Genomic DNA, 19,167 nt, shown 5'->3' on the forward strand with positions numbered 1-19,167 from the left:
GCTCGCGGGCGAGGAGTCCGTCGATGTTCCGAGGACGTCTTTCGACGGAGAGTCTCGCGCGTGCGTCACTCGTCGGATATTCCTCGCGGTGGCGGGCCGCCGCGCAGCGATGTTCGGCGGGAACGAGATGCTCGCGTGACGCGCGACAATTTAAACTCCATTACACGATTGAACGTCGAACCGGCATCGAACGGGGAAATATAAAGGTGAAATACGTGGGAGACGCGTTCGACGGGCGGGACGACGATCCGATCCCGATTAGCGTGGCTCGTTTTAATCCTTTCACCGCCGCCCGGTGCTTCCTCTCTCAACGGAGGGCCGCGGCGTTGCTGCGCGCGGCTTGAACGATTTAACCCTTTGCACTCTTTGCACCGCTGTGATTATTCTGTCACGTACCAAAATCATTTTTATACCAACGAAATTTAGATTACAGAAATTCTTGACAGTAAAACTATCGGTACAAGTCACGAGAAATAATTTCATGTGTATAAAATATATTTTGTCACACAAAATGGAAATAAGCCGGAAAACTGATTTTAGATTTAGAGTTAACACTTTAGCGACCGGTAGCCTATAAATCGGCTTTCTCTACCGATTGGTAGCCTGTGAATCGGTTGTCATAGTGTGATCCGTAATTTGTTACCTATTATTAAGATAGATGCGTTAAATTGTACTACAAGCTTCAATATTATCATATAAATTTTAAAATATTTTCGCGATTGATAAGATAATTTAAAATCAAAATAGAAACGAAAATATTTTCGCGATTGATAAGATAAATAAAATCAAAATAGAAAACGAAAATTTTTGCGACCGGTCGATAAAGCGTTAAAATGGCTTCGAGAGCAAAGGGTTAAACGAAAAAAATTTTCTCCAAAGAAAAATACCTCATTGGTATTTTATTTAGGGCCACTGTTGTGGGCCGTAGGACCTGATTGACACCTTATGAACGGTCACTATAGTAACCCGTAGTAGCGAAAGGGTTAACGAGCCGTACTAGGGGTGTCCGAAGAGCTGCGCTTCTTTTCCGTTCATTGTAGCTTTCGAGCTAAACCTGCTAGACGTTGATTTTCCGTGGAAAAATCAGCGCTCAAAGAAAATCGCGACGCGAAGGGGGGAGAGAAGAGAGGAGAGAGGAGGCGTCGACGGCGCTGACGAGACTCTAGAAAGCGATGAGAGAGAGCGAGAGAGAGAGAGAGAGAGAGAAACGAGGCGATTGCGCGGCGGAACTTTCGCGTAAACATGCTTTGAGATTACTTCCCGGGCTAACACTATCGAGGGAATTATCAATTAGAATTAATTAGCAATTAAGCCAGCCGGCGGACCAACTTACCGCGAGTTACGCCGACGACGACGGCGACGCCGACGACGAAGCAAAGAGCGACTTTGAAGAACTCGTCCGGGCACGGATCAACCCGACAGGCCTCCCTCATTCGACCGGATTCTGCCCGAAGATTCGCCTCCGCATAATAATCCACGGAGATTGTCTCGCGATACTTCGTTCCCTTTAACCCTCTTGCGCTACGATGCTTTTTCAGAACTACGTTGATTGTTACTTTCTCGTTCTTAAATCCTTGAGCTATAATAACGAGTCAGACTCGTGATCAAAATTCCACGCAAGATCTGCTGAATTAATGAATCATCAATTTCTTCTGAATCGGAATCAAATTCTTTTGTTGTTAAAGTCTAGGGGCGGAAGTGGATAAAGACAATAGAGAAAAGAAAAATTATCTGGTCCTATTAAGGACAGTATTAAGGAAAAATAATTGTTAATCAACGTAGCGTGGTAGGAGTCGTGGTGCAAGGGGTGAACACTTTATCGAGCGGTAGCCTATAAGTCGACTTTTTACCAAGGCAACCAATAATTTATTATCTATCTATCTTACCTTTGTAAGCTTCCGTATTATTATATAATTTAATAATATTATATAATAAATATATTGGATACCTTTCACGATGAATGAAACAGAAATAAAATATATATATTGCTTGAAAGTAATATTATAAAAATATTATAAAAATATAAAAATGTTAACAGATTCAATTACTCTACAATGATATTTACGGTCGAATAACCGGTCGGTAAAGTGTCTATAATTTCCTTGGTGTCACGAAATGATCTTTGTCTCTCGATTCTCTTCCTTTACTTACATTCCCAGTTTATTGATAATAAAGCATTCAAATTTCGTTTCGATTCAATAGAAGCCTTATTTGTTGAATCATGCACGAAATGTACATCACGAATCTGTTTTGTTGTTATAGCGCGAGGGGGTTAAGGAGGCGCCACGTTCGAACCGGCGCTCGATAACCCGGCATTCGAAAATAGTCATCGAACCGACTTCTCGTTCTAGTTGTTGCGCCTTCTTACATAACCTTACAACTTTTACGTCGCTCGTACGTTGCGCTCGCGTTCCGTATACGATTCGCGTACGTTGCATGTAGGACACACGTCCTAATTTCCATTTCTCTAACCCTTTACATTACGACTCCTTTTATGTTGCATCGATTAGCATTTATGTTTTTAATATTTTCAATAATAGGGCCAGGTAATTTTTCTTCCTTGCACTGTATTTATTTTGTTTCGTTTCTAGACTTTGAGAACGGAGGAAGTCAATTTGATTTCGATTTATAGGAGATAAATAATATTTAATCTTATTTAGTGGATTATATTAATATTAAATCTTATTTAGTAGTTTGTACATGGAATCTTCGTCACGAGTTTGACAGGTTATTTGCTATTAATAATTTGCCCAGGTAAGTTTGCTAACAGGTTACGTTTGTTTACGCGGTGGGATAGAAGAAATCACTGCGATATATGTATACGTGTACGTTTTAAGATCTAACGCTATTTCCGGATCTATCTGAGAAACTGCAAAATATGCATGATTGATCGATCGGATACCGTTGCTATATTGATGCCTTCTTTTTGTCGCTGCAATTGCCGAATTGTGTCAGTAACGTTTAACATTGACCGTGGAATATTTACTATTGATTATCGAATATTGAGCATTAAATATTGAATACTAGATATTAAATACTCGATATTAAATGTTGAATATTGAATATTGGATATAGAATACCAAATATTCAATACTAAATACTGGATATTGAATATTCGATATAGAATACTGAATATTTAATATTAAGTACTGAATATTGGATATCGAATATTGAATATTTACTATTCAACATTGAATATTTAATATTAAATTTTTAATATTGGATATTGAATACTGCACATGGGATATTTAATATTAAATATTGAATATTGGATATTGAATAGTGGAGGTTGATTATTGAACATTGACCGTGGAATATTTAATATTGAGTATCGAATATAATATAACGCACGCCAAGGCCGTGTGGGAATACGAATCGAATCGAAGGAGTGCACCTTGCTCGGAGCCGGGATACTGTGTTACACCTGTGCGAAATGAAGATGTGAAACAAATTCCCAGACTAGTGATTCAACGAACCGAAGCCTCGTAACCGACGGCACTGATTCATTTTCTCCGACTTGCCGTTTCATTCATCCGTTTGCTGACAAATCACCGTTAAACAGAAATAGAGTCTTCTATTAATCGAGTTCCAGTCTTATCGAGTCACTAGGAAATTTCGAGAAGCACGGCACAGTCATCGCGAGACCTTTTGAATCATTATTTCTAATAGTGCATTCGGTACTGGCGCACTGTGGTATGATTAGGAGAATTCCGTGACGAGATGGTGCAGCTTCTAAATTATTACTGATATTGATATGAAATTTTCAATGGAAATAATTAAAAAAATAGTCATTTTTTGCTACTGATAATTAAATATTTTTTCGTCCATAGGACTTGATATTGAAAGTTCAGTATTGTATATGGATTGTTGAATATTGAATATGGAATATTGAATATTAAATATTGAATATTAGATATTGACTAAATATTTAATACTGGATATTGAATATTGGATATTAAATATTGGATGTAGAATACTGAATATTCAATACTAAATAATGGGTATTGAATATTGGATATAAAATACTGAATATCGAATACTAAATACTAGATATTGAATATTGGATATAGAATTCGGAATATTTAATATTAAATACTGAATATTGAACGTGGAATATTTAATACTGAGTATCGAATATTGAATATTAAATATAGAATATTGTACATCAGAAATGAAATACTAACCGCGGAACATTGAATAAAAAACACCCAACTGGAAATATTGACAGTAACTAAATCATTTCTCCAATTTTATCGACATCATAATTTTCAAGCTCCACGGACCCTATACAAAATATAATAATCACCAATTTTCGAAAATACCGATTCTGTTCATCGAATTTCGCTGAATTTTTCAAACCACGGTGCGGCAATCGGTGATTATTATATTCGAATGATTCAACGATTTTCTCGAGAGCGTTGTCGTCGACTGAACAGCAACATCGACGAGTCCGCGAACCGCGATTCGCGGTAGGTCTCGACCCGGTTGGATTAGAACAGCGAAACACAATACCACTGACGCGCAACGGCATAGTTAGAGCGCCGCCAAGGCCGTCCACGTCGGATGATTAGGCTGATTTCCGCGTACCGGCAATGATTCACGAAATTTCAGATTAGAAAGAGCAGAACTCCGGCGCGAGACGATAAACGGCCGCCCTCGGAAAACTTCAGCGCGAGTTTAATTCTTAGCCAACCGAACCGTGAAACCACCTTGTTATGAATTAAATGGCGTTTCTATGATCGAATTGAGAAAATATTGCGCTGGTCAATAATACAATTTCTTATTTTTATTACAATTTACACGGTGTACAAATATCGAAGAAATAATTTATGCCATATAAGTATGCTCTCCAAAATATAAATATCCCTCCCCAAAAACCCTATTAATTATTATAATGCACATATAAAATTTTATTTTCAGCAAAGTTAACTTTTTCAGCAGTTACCAGCAAATGTTATTATTCCGCCCAAAGAGACCGTATTATATCGTCGCGATGAATCAAAGTCGTACACGACGGAATCAAGAGTATTTCAATTGTTGACAACCGTTTAGAATCGGCGGGAGCGAGAAGATTAAAATCATGTTTACTTGTTTGCCACTTCCCGGGGAGAGCGCGTTTCGCTAAACGCCGGGCGACGCCTAGGCTTCGGCAACAAAAGCGTTTATCGAATATGCTGCTACGTTTGTACAAACGTCATTATCATTACCATTGTCGGGGGACAACGCAGGTTGTACTCTCTCCCCTGAAAGCCGAGCACAAAGCTCTTTCGGAGACATATCCTCCGCCTTGCCGCGGCTGCGACGCAGATCCTGGATCGGTTCATTCATAATCGTTCCGCTTCAACGCCGCAGAAAAAAAATAATAATACCGATGGTTAACGAGTATACTCTGTCGCCCGGAGTATATGCGGGGATCTAGCTAAACTGTCCTTGGAAGTTATTCAACCATTTATTCAGTTATTCGTCCATTTATTCCACGATTTAGATATTTACTCACTTATACGCCCCTTTATTTCTTTATTTATCCACTTACTTGTCGACTCAATTATTCAACCATTTATCCGTGTATCTACCTATTCATCGATTTATATAAAAGGCTTATTAACCTATTTTTTTACAGCGAAGAACGAAAAGCTAAAATGAACACAGAATCAGAAACTGATAAAATTAGAATAACCAAATTTTGATTTGGTTTCTGCTTGGCACAAAATTTCCGCGGAAAACGTATGCTTTCTGGAAAGATCCGCGGCTCGAAGATGTCACTCTCCTATTTCAGAATATGCATCATCATCGTGCCCCGACCGTGCTCTCCGCGTATCCACTTGCCATTTCGTTCACGCGCGTTCGCGGGACGACGAAGGATTCTATAACAATGATGCGACTGTTGAGAGCGTGGTTTCCGTCCGGTGGACGAAACGCGACGGCGTTGAACCGTAAAAGTATTAACCAGCCCGCAAAGTAAAAGGAAGCAGAGCGTCGGCGGACAAAGGTACATCATGCATAGTTAGCGAATTGGCCTGAGAAACAGCGCCAGGAGCGCCGGTGAATCAGACTGTAGCCGGAACGCATAAACGAGAGGAATTGATAGCGATGCCGTTCTGCTGACGTCCGTCGGCGCGCGCGATGATCTTGCTTATCTGCCAGCTACCTCTTTATTGTCGCTCGCATAAACGCCGTGACGTTGGCGCGTTCACGTTCGCGGAACGCGGCGACGTCCCGCGAGGTTTTCGATTCTATGGCGGATTTTTAGGGGAAATATGTAATTTCTATGTTAATTTATTTTTTCATTTGTAACTGCTATGTTAATTTATTTTTTAATTTGTAACTGCTATGTTAATTTATTTTTTCATTTGTAACTCCTATGTTAATTCATTTTTTAATTTGTAACTCCTATGTTAACTTATTTTTTAATTTGTAACTACTACGTTACTTCATTTTTTATCTAGGTTCGAAATAAAGTTATCGATTAAGTGATTTTATTCATTTTTCGTATTAAATTTTATTTTTATTCGTATTAAATATTGAATACTGGATGTTAAATATTGGATATTAAATATTGAATACTGAACATTGAGCATAGAGCATGGAATATAGAATACAAAACGCAGACATCTATAAATTAATATTTCTCACACTATACAAGAATTTCCACAGAGACATCTCCGTTCGAACTTCTGAAATTTTTCCCATAGATCATACACGATGGGTCGTCGATCGTCGCGGATCACCCGACAAGACTTTACCGAGGATGATCGCCGTGGAAAGCGAGCGTCGGGGTAAGTTTCGGTGGAGAATACGCTTACTCACGGCCGGGGAAAAAGTTCTTGAACTTGAAGCGGCCGTGAAGGAAAAGCTGAAGAAGCCGACAGCGAGAGAGAGAGGGAGCAAAACAGAGAGATGAGAGCGCGGGAGGGAGAAAGAGAGAAAAGGAGTTGGAGAAACGAGAGCGAGAAAGAAAGAGCGCGCGGGTTTATTCGAGGCGGGGTGGTGGACTACTCCGCTCGGCGACACGAAGAAAGAAACAAGGGGAGACGGAGAAAAGTCATGAACGGGCAGCGTGGATGACGACGGGGACACCCGGGAGGAAAGGGAGAGTATTTTTAGCGGTTACACATTGTTGTTGACTGGCTCTGCCGACGACACTGAACCGCGGGTTCGCGAAACTGCCTGCCGAGTCCGCGCAGCGGTGGCCTCTCTCTGCGCTCTCGACGCGCGCACGATACGCGAGACCACGCGACGAACGTGGGGTCGCGAAATTTCTATGGGACGCGGTGGAAGACGCTTCCCTCTATCTCGGAGAAACTCTATGGCAAAGGACTTTTTTGTTGGTAAGGTACGTTTTTCATCCGTTCATCGATTCATTTCTCTCTCGCCAATTTTCACAATTTACTTTTTCCCTGATTAAATTATTGCATCGCGGAGAATATTGTCCTTGTAAAAATAACAAGCAGTAAAAATATAATAAAAGTATAGGCAGTATAGAGCGTTGTACAGTATGGGATTCATCCTGTTAATTTAGAACACTCCGCTTTTTCTTACTATCATAATTTATATTTACGCTTATAACTCACACCTCGCTTAATTTATATGTATGCAGAACAAACAACTATTCAGTCAAATAAACAGAATAATCTCTTACAAATAAACTATTTGATTAAGAGAAGAATCGGCTGCCATTAATTCAATTTTGTAGAAATATTCATCCCAAGCAATTTCACGTAGAAACAAGACGACGAACTCTGTCCCGAGTCGAATTCGCAAAAAAAAAAAGTAAACACGGTGTAGCAACGAGGCGACGCTGGAATTTCGTGGCAACGTATTACCGTAAATATTGACATTTGGTTTGCGAACAAAGGCGCACGGGCCAGTGCGACACGCTCGAACTAGGACGAAAAACATTGCCGAGTTACGAAACGTTTCCTGCTCCATCCGTCGCCACGAATATCATTTACGAGCGCGACGGTAAACGGCCAGGAGGCTTCTGATTCCGTCGCGCAGCTGCACTTGCGACAGAGTTCGGGCCAAGCTGGCTGCTGCAACTCGCTTCAAACGCGATAGATATTAGGGCGTCCCATAAGTATATTTTTTTTCACGGTTCATATACGCAATAGATTAATATTAAACAAGAATGGTGTTTGAATTTTTTGATAATGGTTTCTGCGAATTTTTCTGTATAGTTCATGGTTGAATTTAGAAAATATTGCACGGATGGAGATTGATGTAATAGAATCTCGATTATTCGAAGTATTTTTGGAGAGTCAGTTATTTGGATAATGGATCAGATAGTTGATTAGACGTCTAGCAGATGTTTTTACTGTATTGCATAATTAGTTTAGTTACTATGGATGGTGATAAATATGAGAAATCTTGGAGCGAAAATGCATCTCGTTGAATATTTTTCGAGTAAATCTCAACTCTTTTTTGGAAAGATGGTGTAACGAGGCTTCCTGAGAGACGGAAAAAATCAATAGAGCAGAACAGTTCGTATACAACACGAAATAAATTAAGCTTAAACAACAAAAATTGTCTACTGATTTCGCAAAAAGAAAAACTAAGAACTTATCTAACACTCCATCTCTCAGGAAGCCTCGTTATGGTTAATATCACTGTTATTATATTATTATTAATATTACTTTTAATATTACTATTAACATTACTATTACATCTCAACGATATAATAGTGATGTAACAGTAATGAATTATAACGAGGCTTCCTGAGAGATGGAAAAAGGTGATAAAAAGAGAGGAAGAAACTTTATGGGACACCCTAATATTATCGAGAGGCGCTATCGACGCGTCGTGTAATTTCGGTCGAGACTCTCGGGGCCGCTCTCGCTCCTTCCGTCGCCTACCGGCTTCGCTCGCCTGCTCGTGACCAGGCTGACCCTACACGATACGATTCACGCAGCCATGGCGAGGCGGGTCGCGACCGTTTTCTCAGATAACGAATTCATTCACAAGCGGCGGCGTCGATTCAAGTCCGGTCATCCGGTTAACGAATCCGGAATACGGTCTTAAATTCGGCCGAACCGTCTCGCGCGGCGCGCGGAAGCGAATTCCGCTGGAATCGTGGTGAAAATTTAACTTTGCTTTTTTAGATATATTTGTCCCTCTTAGGCGCTGTGCTTTATTTTTCTTTTATCGGGGCATGGCTTTTTGTTGTAACCGCTGTTTCTAGCGTGTAATACAGGGTTCTCGTGGAAGTATATTTAATTGTATACTACTATAGGAGATGGTTATTTGGAAACGTAGATTTCTTTAGTAATTCTCGCTAATTATTTTCTAACAATGAAATTATGTAGGAATATTATTCGATTAATAAAAAGGATTAATTACTAGGTTTAGAAATAATATAAATGTTAATATTATGAATTTATTGCACTTTTTGAAACTATGATAGGCAGCGATCTATTTTTACTTCCTTTTGTTAACGAAATAATTGTCTATCAATCCAAATCGATCGATCAGTATTTCTTAAAAATGATATTTGAAATATATTAAAGAGTGTACAGTGCTGTTTCTTGACAGTTCATCGATCTATTTCCACCATATTGAAACATCGCGTAGGTGAAGTTCGTTACTTTCGCGTGGCTCGATCATTGTTGCATCACTAACACACCCGGTCTTTTTAATAGCTCGTACGGCTTCGTCGTTTGCGTTGTCACGTTTCGTTGTAACTGCGATGCAGTTCGATGCATTTACACCGAATCGTCCGCTTACGAGCAAGACGCAATAAATTCGCTGGAAAGGTAGTCGGAAGAAGAAGAGGCGCTTTCGTGCAACTATCTTTCCGACTGAACCGTTTCGACGCGTTGCAGACGCGGCGATGTTTCGTTTCGGCGAAGGTCTTTTAATAGTTTTACACAATCTGATGCAACGATAACGCAATAACCGGACAAAACTGCGCCGCCGAAAACGCTGGAAAGCTGTAACTATGTGTCCCATTCGAATCGTCGCTACTTTTTTTTATCTGGGCGCATTGTTATCGCGAGGAATTAATTTCTTTTTTCTTAAATACTACCTATATAAATATAAATCGATGCAATTATTAAAAGAAAGTAGCGTGAAAGATAAAACAGCAAAATTATACATTTAAACAAAATTACAGAAACGCTATTGTTATCTTAAATTTCAAAATCGACTTTTATTCGCACGATTGCGAAAATTGCGAAATTATATCAAAATCCTATAAAAAATGCAACGAACGATCCGTAAAAATTCTATATGAATCTCTAAACGATTTAGTTGATAATTTGTTGGATTCACTTGACTTTCTTCGTCATTATTTCTAATACCTACAAAGTAGTGCAGGTGAATTCTACGGGAAAATTCTATTTTCATTAACTCTTGCGCAGGAAAGGATCCCCTCGTGGTCGCTTGCAACACGCGCTCAGCCACGCCTTGTGTGCAAGATAGATAAACTATTTAACGATAAGATAATCCGCGTCATCGGCTGCTAGGTTCGACCGATAGAAGCTAGATTAGAATACGAACCGTCTTCGGCTTCCGTTATTAAATAGCAGTAGCATAGTATAGCAGTATTACCCCTGGGCATTTTATGTCAGCCGGGGGGAACATGACTCGATGAATAAATTAATTCGTATAATAGCATAATATAGTACATTTCAGCATCGATGTATGCTTGCAATATACTAAAATAACTTTGAAAAACAAAGTTGCGATTGAATTAAAAGAATATCGCTGTAAATCGATAAATAAGTCTCCCATGCAGACGACATCAGTTTATGTGATGCATTAAATGATTGTTATATACAGGGTGTCCCAAAAGTAGCAATCATGAATCAAGCGATTCCGGAGATCATTTCAAGCAACTTTTTCCTTTACAAAAACGTTCTCTAAACCATCGTTTACGAGTTATTAATGGAAAACGCTGACCAATGAACGATGTTTGCGCAGCCGCCACGCGGCAGCTGCTCTCGTCTCTCATTGGTCATTGTTTTTCGTAAATAACTCGTAAACGATGCCTCGGAGAACATTTTTGTAAAGGAAAAAGTTGCTTCAAATAATCTCAGGTATCTTCCGCTTTCAGATTATTAGACATTTCTGCGACGCTCCGTGCGAAAGGGTTAAATCTACTGCGCCTTGTGTAAATCAAATCGCCTTATCAACGTTCCGAGAAGTTGAACGTGTACGTTGATAATCGACGTTCAAATACTAGTTTAGCTCCGTGAAAAATCAAGAATAACAACTCCGCTGCGAACAGAAATTATTTACAACTTTAACATTGTTTTTTATCGGCAAAATAGCGAAAATTGCAACGTTATGCGAGAGATTGGTTGTTCCGTGCCTCGACATCCTAAAGTCAAGGATGATAAAGTGAAGATCCTATTAAATCGATAGGTATTGAAAAAAAGATGTGCAGTTTTATACGGTCGCTTAAAAATCCTAATAGAAAGACCGCCGGCATCGGTTCCGAAAAATTTAGATCGTGCCGCATCCGCCGCGCTGGATCCCGCGATCGACGCAGAACCTACTCGACACGCGTAATAGTCGAGCAGCATCTCCCGTGGAATCGGCACAGCGTTCGTCAGAGCGACGACGCCCGATAGGCCGGGCCGCGGCACCCTCGGTTCTCAAGAGAGACGTAGTAGCGTTCCCATCGATCTGCGAGCCGTTTCAATTAGATCTGGGTCAGATCCTTCATAAACTAGACGGACAACAGCTGCGAAGAGAACAAGTAGCACGGGAGAGGAGAAGTTCGCGCGCTCCAGCGACGGCACCGAGAATAGGAGCGCGTTCGCGACCCAGTCTCGCCGCGAGGACCGCGCGGCGCGACGCGAGTAGTGGATCATCGAGGGGCCTGGTTCCAGAACGAGAGAGGCGGCCCCGCGATTTCGCCTTTGATCTTCGGCGCCGAGAAACGCGGCGCGGCGCGAGTCAGGATCTCGAGCGCGCGTTATTGGAATTTTTCCGAGCGATCGCGCGCGGCATTTTCATGCGTGAATTCTTTCGCAGCGAATCGCCTCGAGACTCGTCTCTGCCCCGCCTCGAAGACTCGTCTTTGCTCGCTTCGACGCGACTCGCCGGGAAAATCTCGAGCGTTCCTTTGTTCGAATCCAGCTGCGGACGACCCTCGCTAAACCGTTCCCCTCGATCCAGGAACACGCCGTGCGCTTCCTCGGGCAGCGCTTACGCAATGGCCGCGATAAACGTATCCAATGATTTTCACGCGGTGCGCGTCAATTCGAGCGATGGAAAAACGTCGAAAATATCAATGCATTTCTTTTTATTTACATAAATCACTTTAAAACCAATTTAGGATCTCGGAATTGTATAACGAGAGCATTGCGAACAGCAAATAAACTTAATAGAAAAATCGACCTCTTTGGCAATTCATTGAGCCGATTTACAAATATAGCAACTCTAGCCATTAAAACACTTATTATATTATAATTTTTCATTTATATTATTTAAATGTATTCCGGACTATGTATATATACAACCTCTATGTAACACAAAAGGGTCTTACTAGCCCGTTAATAAAGAATAATAATAATAATAATTTCTGAATTTTCAAGATTGGTCAGAAATTAGTGTCACCCATATTTGGCTGACGCGGCGTTCAACGTGTTAAAAAAGTGATTAAGGTATTCGGGTCGAAAATGGATTAGGAGGTGCGATATTCTGTTTGGAGGGAGATCGAATCGCCGAGCGACTACGTCGCGCGTATGCGTCAGTACGCGTGGGCGTCCTGCGTCATTTAGGACGCATCGACCGGTCCCTCCTGAGCTCCTGCACACACGCCGATTACTATATCCTACGGTTCGCCCTCCCCCTTTTCCCGTGCCCTCGCATCGTTCTCTCCTCCCGTGTCGTTCACTCTTACTTCCCGACCCGTATACGGCACGCGCCGCGCACCGAGACGCGCAGGAATCGGACGCGTTCGATTAACCCATTGCCGTACAATTTTCTTTATATCCTTTATTATATTTATAATGAGTGGTTAATATCTTAATAATATCTTTATAAAGTGGTTAATATCTTCGTTGACTCTCGAGGAAAAAAACGCCCACGCGTTGCTCTATAATAAGAGCTTTATTCCATTATTATTAAAAGTATGTACAATACAACGCTAAAATATACAATAGATTTACCTATAATAAGAGAAACGACATTTAAGATTTTTCCCTGGTGAGAATTCTCTTTACCGTTTTTCCAATAATCTTTGATTACTAAACTTTTCATTACCGTACTCTTGTCCCCACGTTTTTCTGTCACCATTCATCTATTTCATTCCGTCGGCCGAGGAGATTCCTACTGTATCGACGTCTTTGTCTAATCTAGCCGCCGCTACGTTTTCCTTGCATATGGACGACGACAGTCGGTGTTTATGTTCAGATAATTTATAGAATTGTATATAATTACATATAACCGTATATAAATTATATTAATATTATATACAAATGAAAATAATTTGTATACAAGACACACGACAGATCTGAGAAGATCGCCTCATCCTGCTACCTCACACTTGGTCAAAAAAAGTTGTCGTCCGCTAAGGGTTAATGAGTTTCCCGCCTATTGCAAATTACTCTTTTTGTTCCTTTTTTCAATTATTTATATATGAATAAAGGCTCTGGATCACGATTATAGCATTAAAAATAAACGCTAATTTTTCGATCTTTTTCCATTGCCCAAAACACTGTGCGACATATTTCCATATACGAACAGCCAAAACCTTGTCTACGAGTCTATTGTCTATGATTTATTCTGATCAAACGCAGTTGATTCGCGGGGTGATCCGCCCGTAGTACGAATCGCGTGGTCGCAGCGAGGCGAGGCGAGGCGCGATCGACGCGGAGGTCGTCGACGCCGAAAATACTGAATGGAGCGCGCGCGTCGATCGGTGAAAAGTCGCGCACGGGAATGAAGGTGAGCAGAGAGGAGGCTCCGAGCACGGGCGCGCGCACACACCTTGTCCTCCCGTGTGTGTGCGCCTTTGCATACGTCATTCGTGCGGCAATAAAGTATTCCGAGAACGGAGGATATATCGCTGCGGACGGCGACCGGGTGTGTGAATGGTTACTCACGTCACATAGGTGTCTCCCCGGCTGGTGCGCGCGTCAAGTCGCGGGGTAAACTTACCTGCAACAGAAAAGAACAGTCATTCATTAGCAAAGGAACAATGGAACGGTTACGCGGGCCGGCCTCGCGCGACACCGTCGTCGTCGTCGTCGTCGTCATAAACGACGACGCTCGTTCGCCGCGCCGGCTTCATTATTTTTAGCATTCCTGAATCGGATAAACCCCTCGGTGTCGCGACCTCCGGCGAAAAGGGAGCAGCGCGCTGTCCCAGATCCTGTTCTTAAATTGTTCAATTTACGCGATCACGATTAAACCGGGCCGCGCGGATATAAATACGCCGCGAGGCGATGCCGGCCGTTTTTTTTTTGCGACCCACGCGTTATTGTACGCGTTGATCAAACTCGGCATGCCACGCCGGCCGAAATACACAGGCAAACGTGTGCGCGCGCGCGTGCAACCTTTTCTTACTGTTCGATCGAGGGCTTGATCCTAAATTTAGCACTTGGAAGATTTTAATGATAAATCTTGAACAAATTGGTGGCCTTGTTGTACATAGTAAAATTGAGATAATGATTATTATATCGCTGTGAAATTTTGCTGGTATTAAGCTCGTGTCTTTAATTATACCACAATTTACTAAATCATTATACAGAGAATTATATATTATAAAAAGAAAGCTGTAGATTAATATTGAATTTATAATATTTATATCAGCAATTCGGCTCGGAATACAAAGAAACAAATGACGCTATTTTACCGTAGCGAAAATTTACTTCTCGATTAATTAATTTATACCTTTCGATTAATTAATTTATATCTTTATTTATACCTTTGTTATTTATTTAATTTCCAATGAATATAGAAAAATTGGTGTCGCTGTTTCATTCTCAATTTTGTCCTTAATACACTTTTTCGTCCTTAATGCTTTTTCAATTATGTAAATATTGCTTTTCGTTTGGCTTTTGTGAGCTTTTTAAGAAGGTTAAAATGCGTCTCCGCAAAAATGCATTGCCGTCTGAATTTACCAAATAAATTCCCTAGAACAAAATCCTTAGAAGTTCCCAGACCCAACCTACGCGCGAAAAAAGGTCACTGGTACATTGTTAAACAATTTAGAGAGAGACCTTCCTGTCGGCGACGTTCCACGCTTCGGACGACGAAAGCCAAACGATCGTTGGAAGATTTCTGATCTCTTACGCGTCTGGGGAAGGGGTTAGTATAGGGTGTAGGGTGGTGTAGGGTGTCTGGGCGGAGGTTAAGCCGGCGTACGAGGCTAGCGCGTTATTAACGGGCCGGGACCGGGTTAGGGGCTATTTGTACCGGCGTTTCTTTTCTCGCATCGACGCCCGCATTTGTGGAAGAGGTCGATTTGGCAGAGGGCATCGTTGGCATAGCGCTGGAACGCGAGACGCGCCAGATTGTCGCGATCAGGACAATGATCTCTCTCGGCTCGGTAGCGAGCCGGCTAGCTAGCTCTACCCGGCTAGCTTACCCCGGGCCTTTCCGCCGCGAACACGTCTTTCCGTCGATCCCTATTAGGGTGTCCCATAAGTATTTTCCGCGCCGCGATATGCAAGACCCTCGAGAGTTTTAAAACGCGCGACTTTTGAAGCAAACCGGATCGCAGCGAAATATTTCTATAGTATAATAACTATGTTATAGTATAATATAGTATAATAACTATGTTATAGTATAATATAGTATAATAACTATGATTTTTCGAATGCGACAGAGTTCTAACGTCATCCCCTATGAAAAATCGGAACTTTTTAGTTTTATTTCAATTAAATTAAATTGCTTTAATTATGCGGGGATTTTAGTGTCTAATTGTCAACGACGAACGTGTTAACCCTTTGCCGTATTTTGACGAGTCTGGCTCGACGATTTATATTAATATCGTGTTAAGGAAAAATGTTATTTCGTTCTTTTATGCCAGAATAAAATTCCGTCCTCTTGTCATCGATATTTAACCATTTAAGTAAACGTGGACGAACGAAATAAATATTTCTCTATTTCCATCTAACAAATTGTTAGAATAGAAAAAGTGCTCATCCTTGTAACTGTGAAGAAAATAGTACGGTTAATAGAACGCAACGGTTCAATAAATCAACCATAAGCAACAAATATATCGTCTACAGATTTCGCATTTAAGAAAAAAAGGAAGAAACTTCTGGGACACCCTAATACAAAGCGTCACGGAACGCATGGTGCCGCACCACCTGGACCTTGAATTCATCTTGGCCCGTAGCTCTCTCTTTCGCGTGCGCTGGCTGGCTGGCTGCCTGCCTGCCTGCGTATAGTAGACACGGTGCCCCGTGCGCCCCGTACGCCCTGGCTGAAGGGGCCCGCATCTGCCACCTTGTGCGCCCCGCCATCGCGTCGAACACCATCGAAGCCGCACCAAGCAGCACCGTGTGTTTCTACCTGGTATCTTGACTCGGCCTGATAATTCCGCGACAGGCGAGCGAGAATCCTCGCTACCATTTATCCAATAATAAAAATTAAAAATTATTATTACAAAAAAGATTCATCTAAGAATCTTGCGAGAAAATTTGGCCGTCTCTAATACACATTTTTATGTTTGCTTATGATTGTTTATAATTTAGCGTGGTCAAAAATCTTTGGATCGTTCTCTGTGTCTTCCTTATTATTCTTAGAGGGGCGATTTATGTTTAATTACGATGTACAGTGGCTGGAAAGAGTATTCGGACACTGGTATAACCATGCTATATTATAGTTGATGTAATTGACATAGCGTATGATAGAATATATTTAATACAATTGATATAGTTACGATATAATATCAATTAATATTTAAATATATTTAAATGAATAAAAATAGTAAATACTATATAGAACTTTTATAAAGATATTTGTCAAATTAGATTGCATTTTGCAAAAATGTATTTTCTTATTTGTAAAGACCGTCTTGAAGACGACCTCGTAAAATTGAATTTAACAGTTATAAGAATAAATGTTTCTTAAATTTGTATTACTGGTTCTTTTACCACCCTTGTTTTAGTGTTTAACTACGTTTTGAGTAATTTCAACAAGTTATATATATATAATAATATATTATTTATATTATATTTATATTAATATTTATATTAATAATAATCATTAAATTACTGTAACAATGTCAACGTTCTCCAACCTACTAATATTTACCCTAAAAATGACCATAAAATCCTCGGCCAACCACAACGCAGAATAAAACAGTAAATCCTGCCACTGAATAAAATAAAAATAAATAAAAGTTCGTCGCTGCGCGGCAGATTTAGATCGGCAAGAAAGTGATCGTCGGACGAGGAGGTCCTGACACGAGCGAGAGATCGATACGGTAATGGCGGCGGCGTAGAGAGTTGTCTTTGTTCTCGTAGCGCTATAATTCCGTGAACGGAAGACATTGTGCGGTCTTTGACAAAGAGTCATTTATCGGCTCCTTAATGTCGCGCGCTCCCGCTCCCGCCGTACAATTACACGGTCCCCCGCCGTTTCGTTTTATGGCATAGATGAGGCGAATATGATATTACATTTACGCCGGTTTTATCTCGCCGCGATGATCGCTTGGTCTCCGCCGCGTATAAAACCGTCCGGAGCGCGCTCCGGCTCTATCGAGGCTGTACACTGACGGCATTTCTCGAGAACGTATCGACCCAATAAAATCCACGCCCCGTGCGCGACTTCGATTCGCCCTCGCGCGAAACGCGACTCTTCCGTCGCGTAGAACCCTTATTAATTTAGGTTGTCAACTATGAAATGGAGCGAAAAAAAAAATAGACATAATTGAATTCGCGTTTTTTAAATTTGAATTTTATCTTTTTGCAATAGAAACTTTTTGTTTTTAATCGAAGTATGCACCCATATTTTCGATACACTTTTGCCATTTTAGAGGCAACTCATTTATTAATTTGTTGTAGAAGCCTGGATCAAGGGAGTCGATGAACTCTCGAAACGCCATTTCGACAGCCTGCGCGGAGTTGAATTTTTTTTCCGGAGAAAAAGTTGTTTAAATTTTGAAAGAAACGATAGTCAGTGGGGGCAAGGTCCGGCGTGTACGGCGGGTGACGGAGAGCTTCCAACTTCAACTCCTGTAGCTTTGGGCCGAGGAAAAAATAAATTCTTCCGTTCCGGGAAGAGTTTTTCCGAAAGTTTTCTGATAGTTTTCTGATAGTTTCCTGAAAGAGCGCGAAGGCTGTAGCGGACGCCGTCTGTAATTAAACGCCGATCGGCGAAAGAGGGAAGAGCCGACGTTGTCGAGCGTCGGGCTCCCGGCTCGGGCCATCCGCTAGAAGCCCGGATGGTACTCTTCGACAGGGGGTGCGTGGCAGGTGATGGCTGTAGTATTCCGGAATCCGCTCGGGCTGGAGACGAGAGGCTTCGAAGAACTACCTTTCTCTCTCTCTCTCTCTCTCTCTCTCTCGTAATTTATCTATCTATCTGTAATTTATCATTCGACTAGCTCGGACAACGAATAGATACGATCGGATAACTAGTATATCGCCTTCCACATCAATGCCGCCTTGGCTTCGTAGAATCCACGAAGGACAGGATGAGTAACGACGCGACGCGGAACCTCAATTTCCTTGCTCGTCGTCGGCCGATCGGCCAAATTTTGTTCAAAGAGTGAGAGATTTAATTTCGGTGAAATTAAGCGAAAAGATTGTGGACTGTGTTCGATGAGAAATACTGTACAGTTTATATCTTTAGCGATGTATAGTATAGGATACATTGTGATGTGATGTGCAGTATAGTATGATATAGAGTGTGGTATAGTGTACAATGTATTGTAATATTTTGTACAGTACAGTGTGACATACAATATAGTACAACATAGAATATATCATAATATAATGTACAGTACAGTGTGATATGCAAGATGACACAGGATACAATTTATTGTAATATAATAATATACAGTATATAATATAGCACAGTGTATAATACAGTGTTGATGCAATATACAGTACATTCTAATATAATATGCAGTGTTAATGCAATATACAATATATTCTAATATAATATATAGTATACGATATACCACATAATATAATATTGAGTACAGTGCAATATGCAAGATAACACAGCATACAATTTATTATAATATAATAGTATACAGTA

At 40.9% G+C, this 19,167-nt stretch overlaps 1 long non-coding RNA gene across 3 annotated transcripts in view; it reads right to left on the reverse strand.

Annotated features, from left to right (window-relative positions):
* The window catches only part of LOC144473504 (uncharacterized), a 95,862-nt gene that overhangs the window by 22,569 nt on the left and 54,126 nt on the right, over positions 1–19,167 (reverse strand). Inside the window, exon 3 of one of the 3 annotated variants that reach the window (XR_013494598.1) lies at positions 13,999–14,106. The exons of the other annotated variants lie outside the window; for them this stretch is intronic. This is a non-coding gene — a long non-coding RNA (uncharacterized LOC144473504). Of the gene's footprint in view, positions 1–13,998; positions 14,107–19,167 lie in introns of those variants that run through there. 3 annotated transcript variants of the gene reach the window in all.

This window comes from Augochlora pura, chromosome 7 (assembly GCF_028453695.1).
Source record: "Augochlora pura isolate Apur16 chromosome 7, APUR_v2.2.1, whole genome shotgun sequence".
Taxonomy (NCBI): domain Eukaryota; kingdom Metazoa; phylum Arthropoda; class Insecta; order Hymenoptera; family Halictidae; genus Augochlora; species Augochlora pura.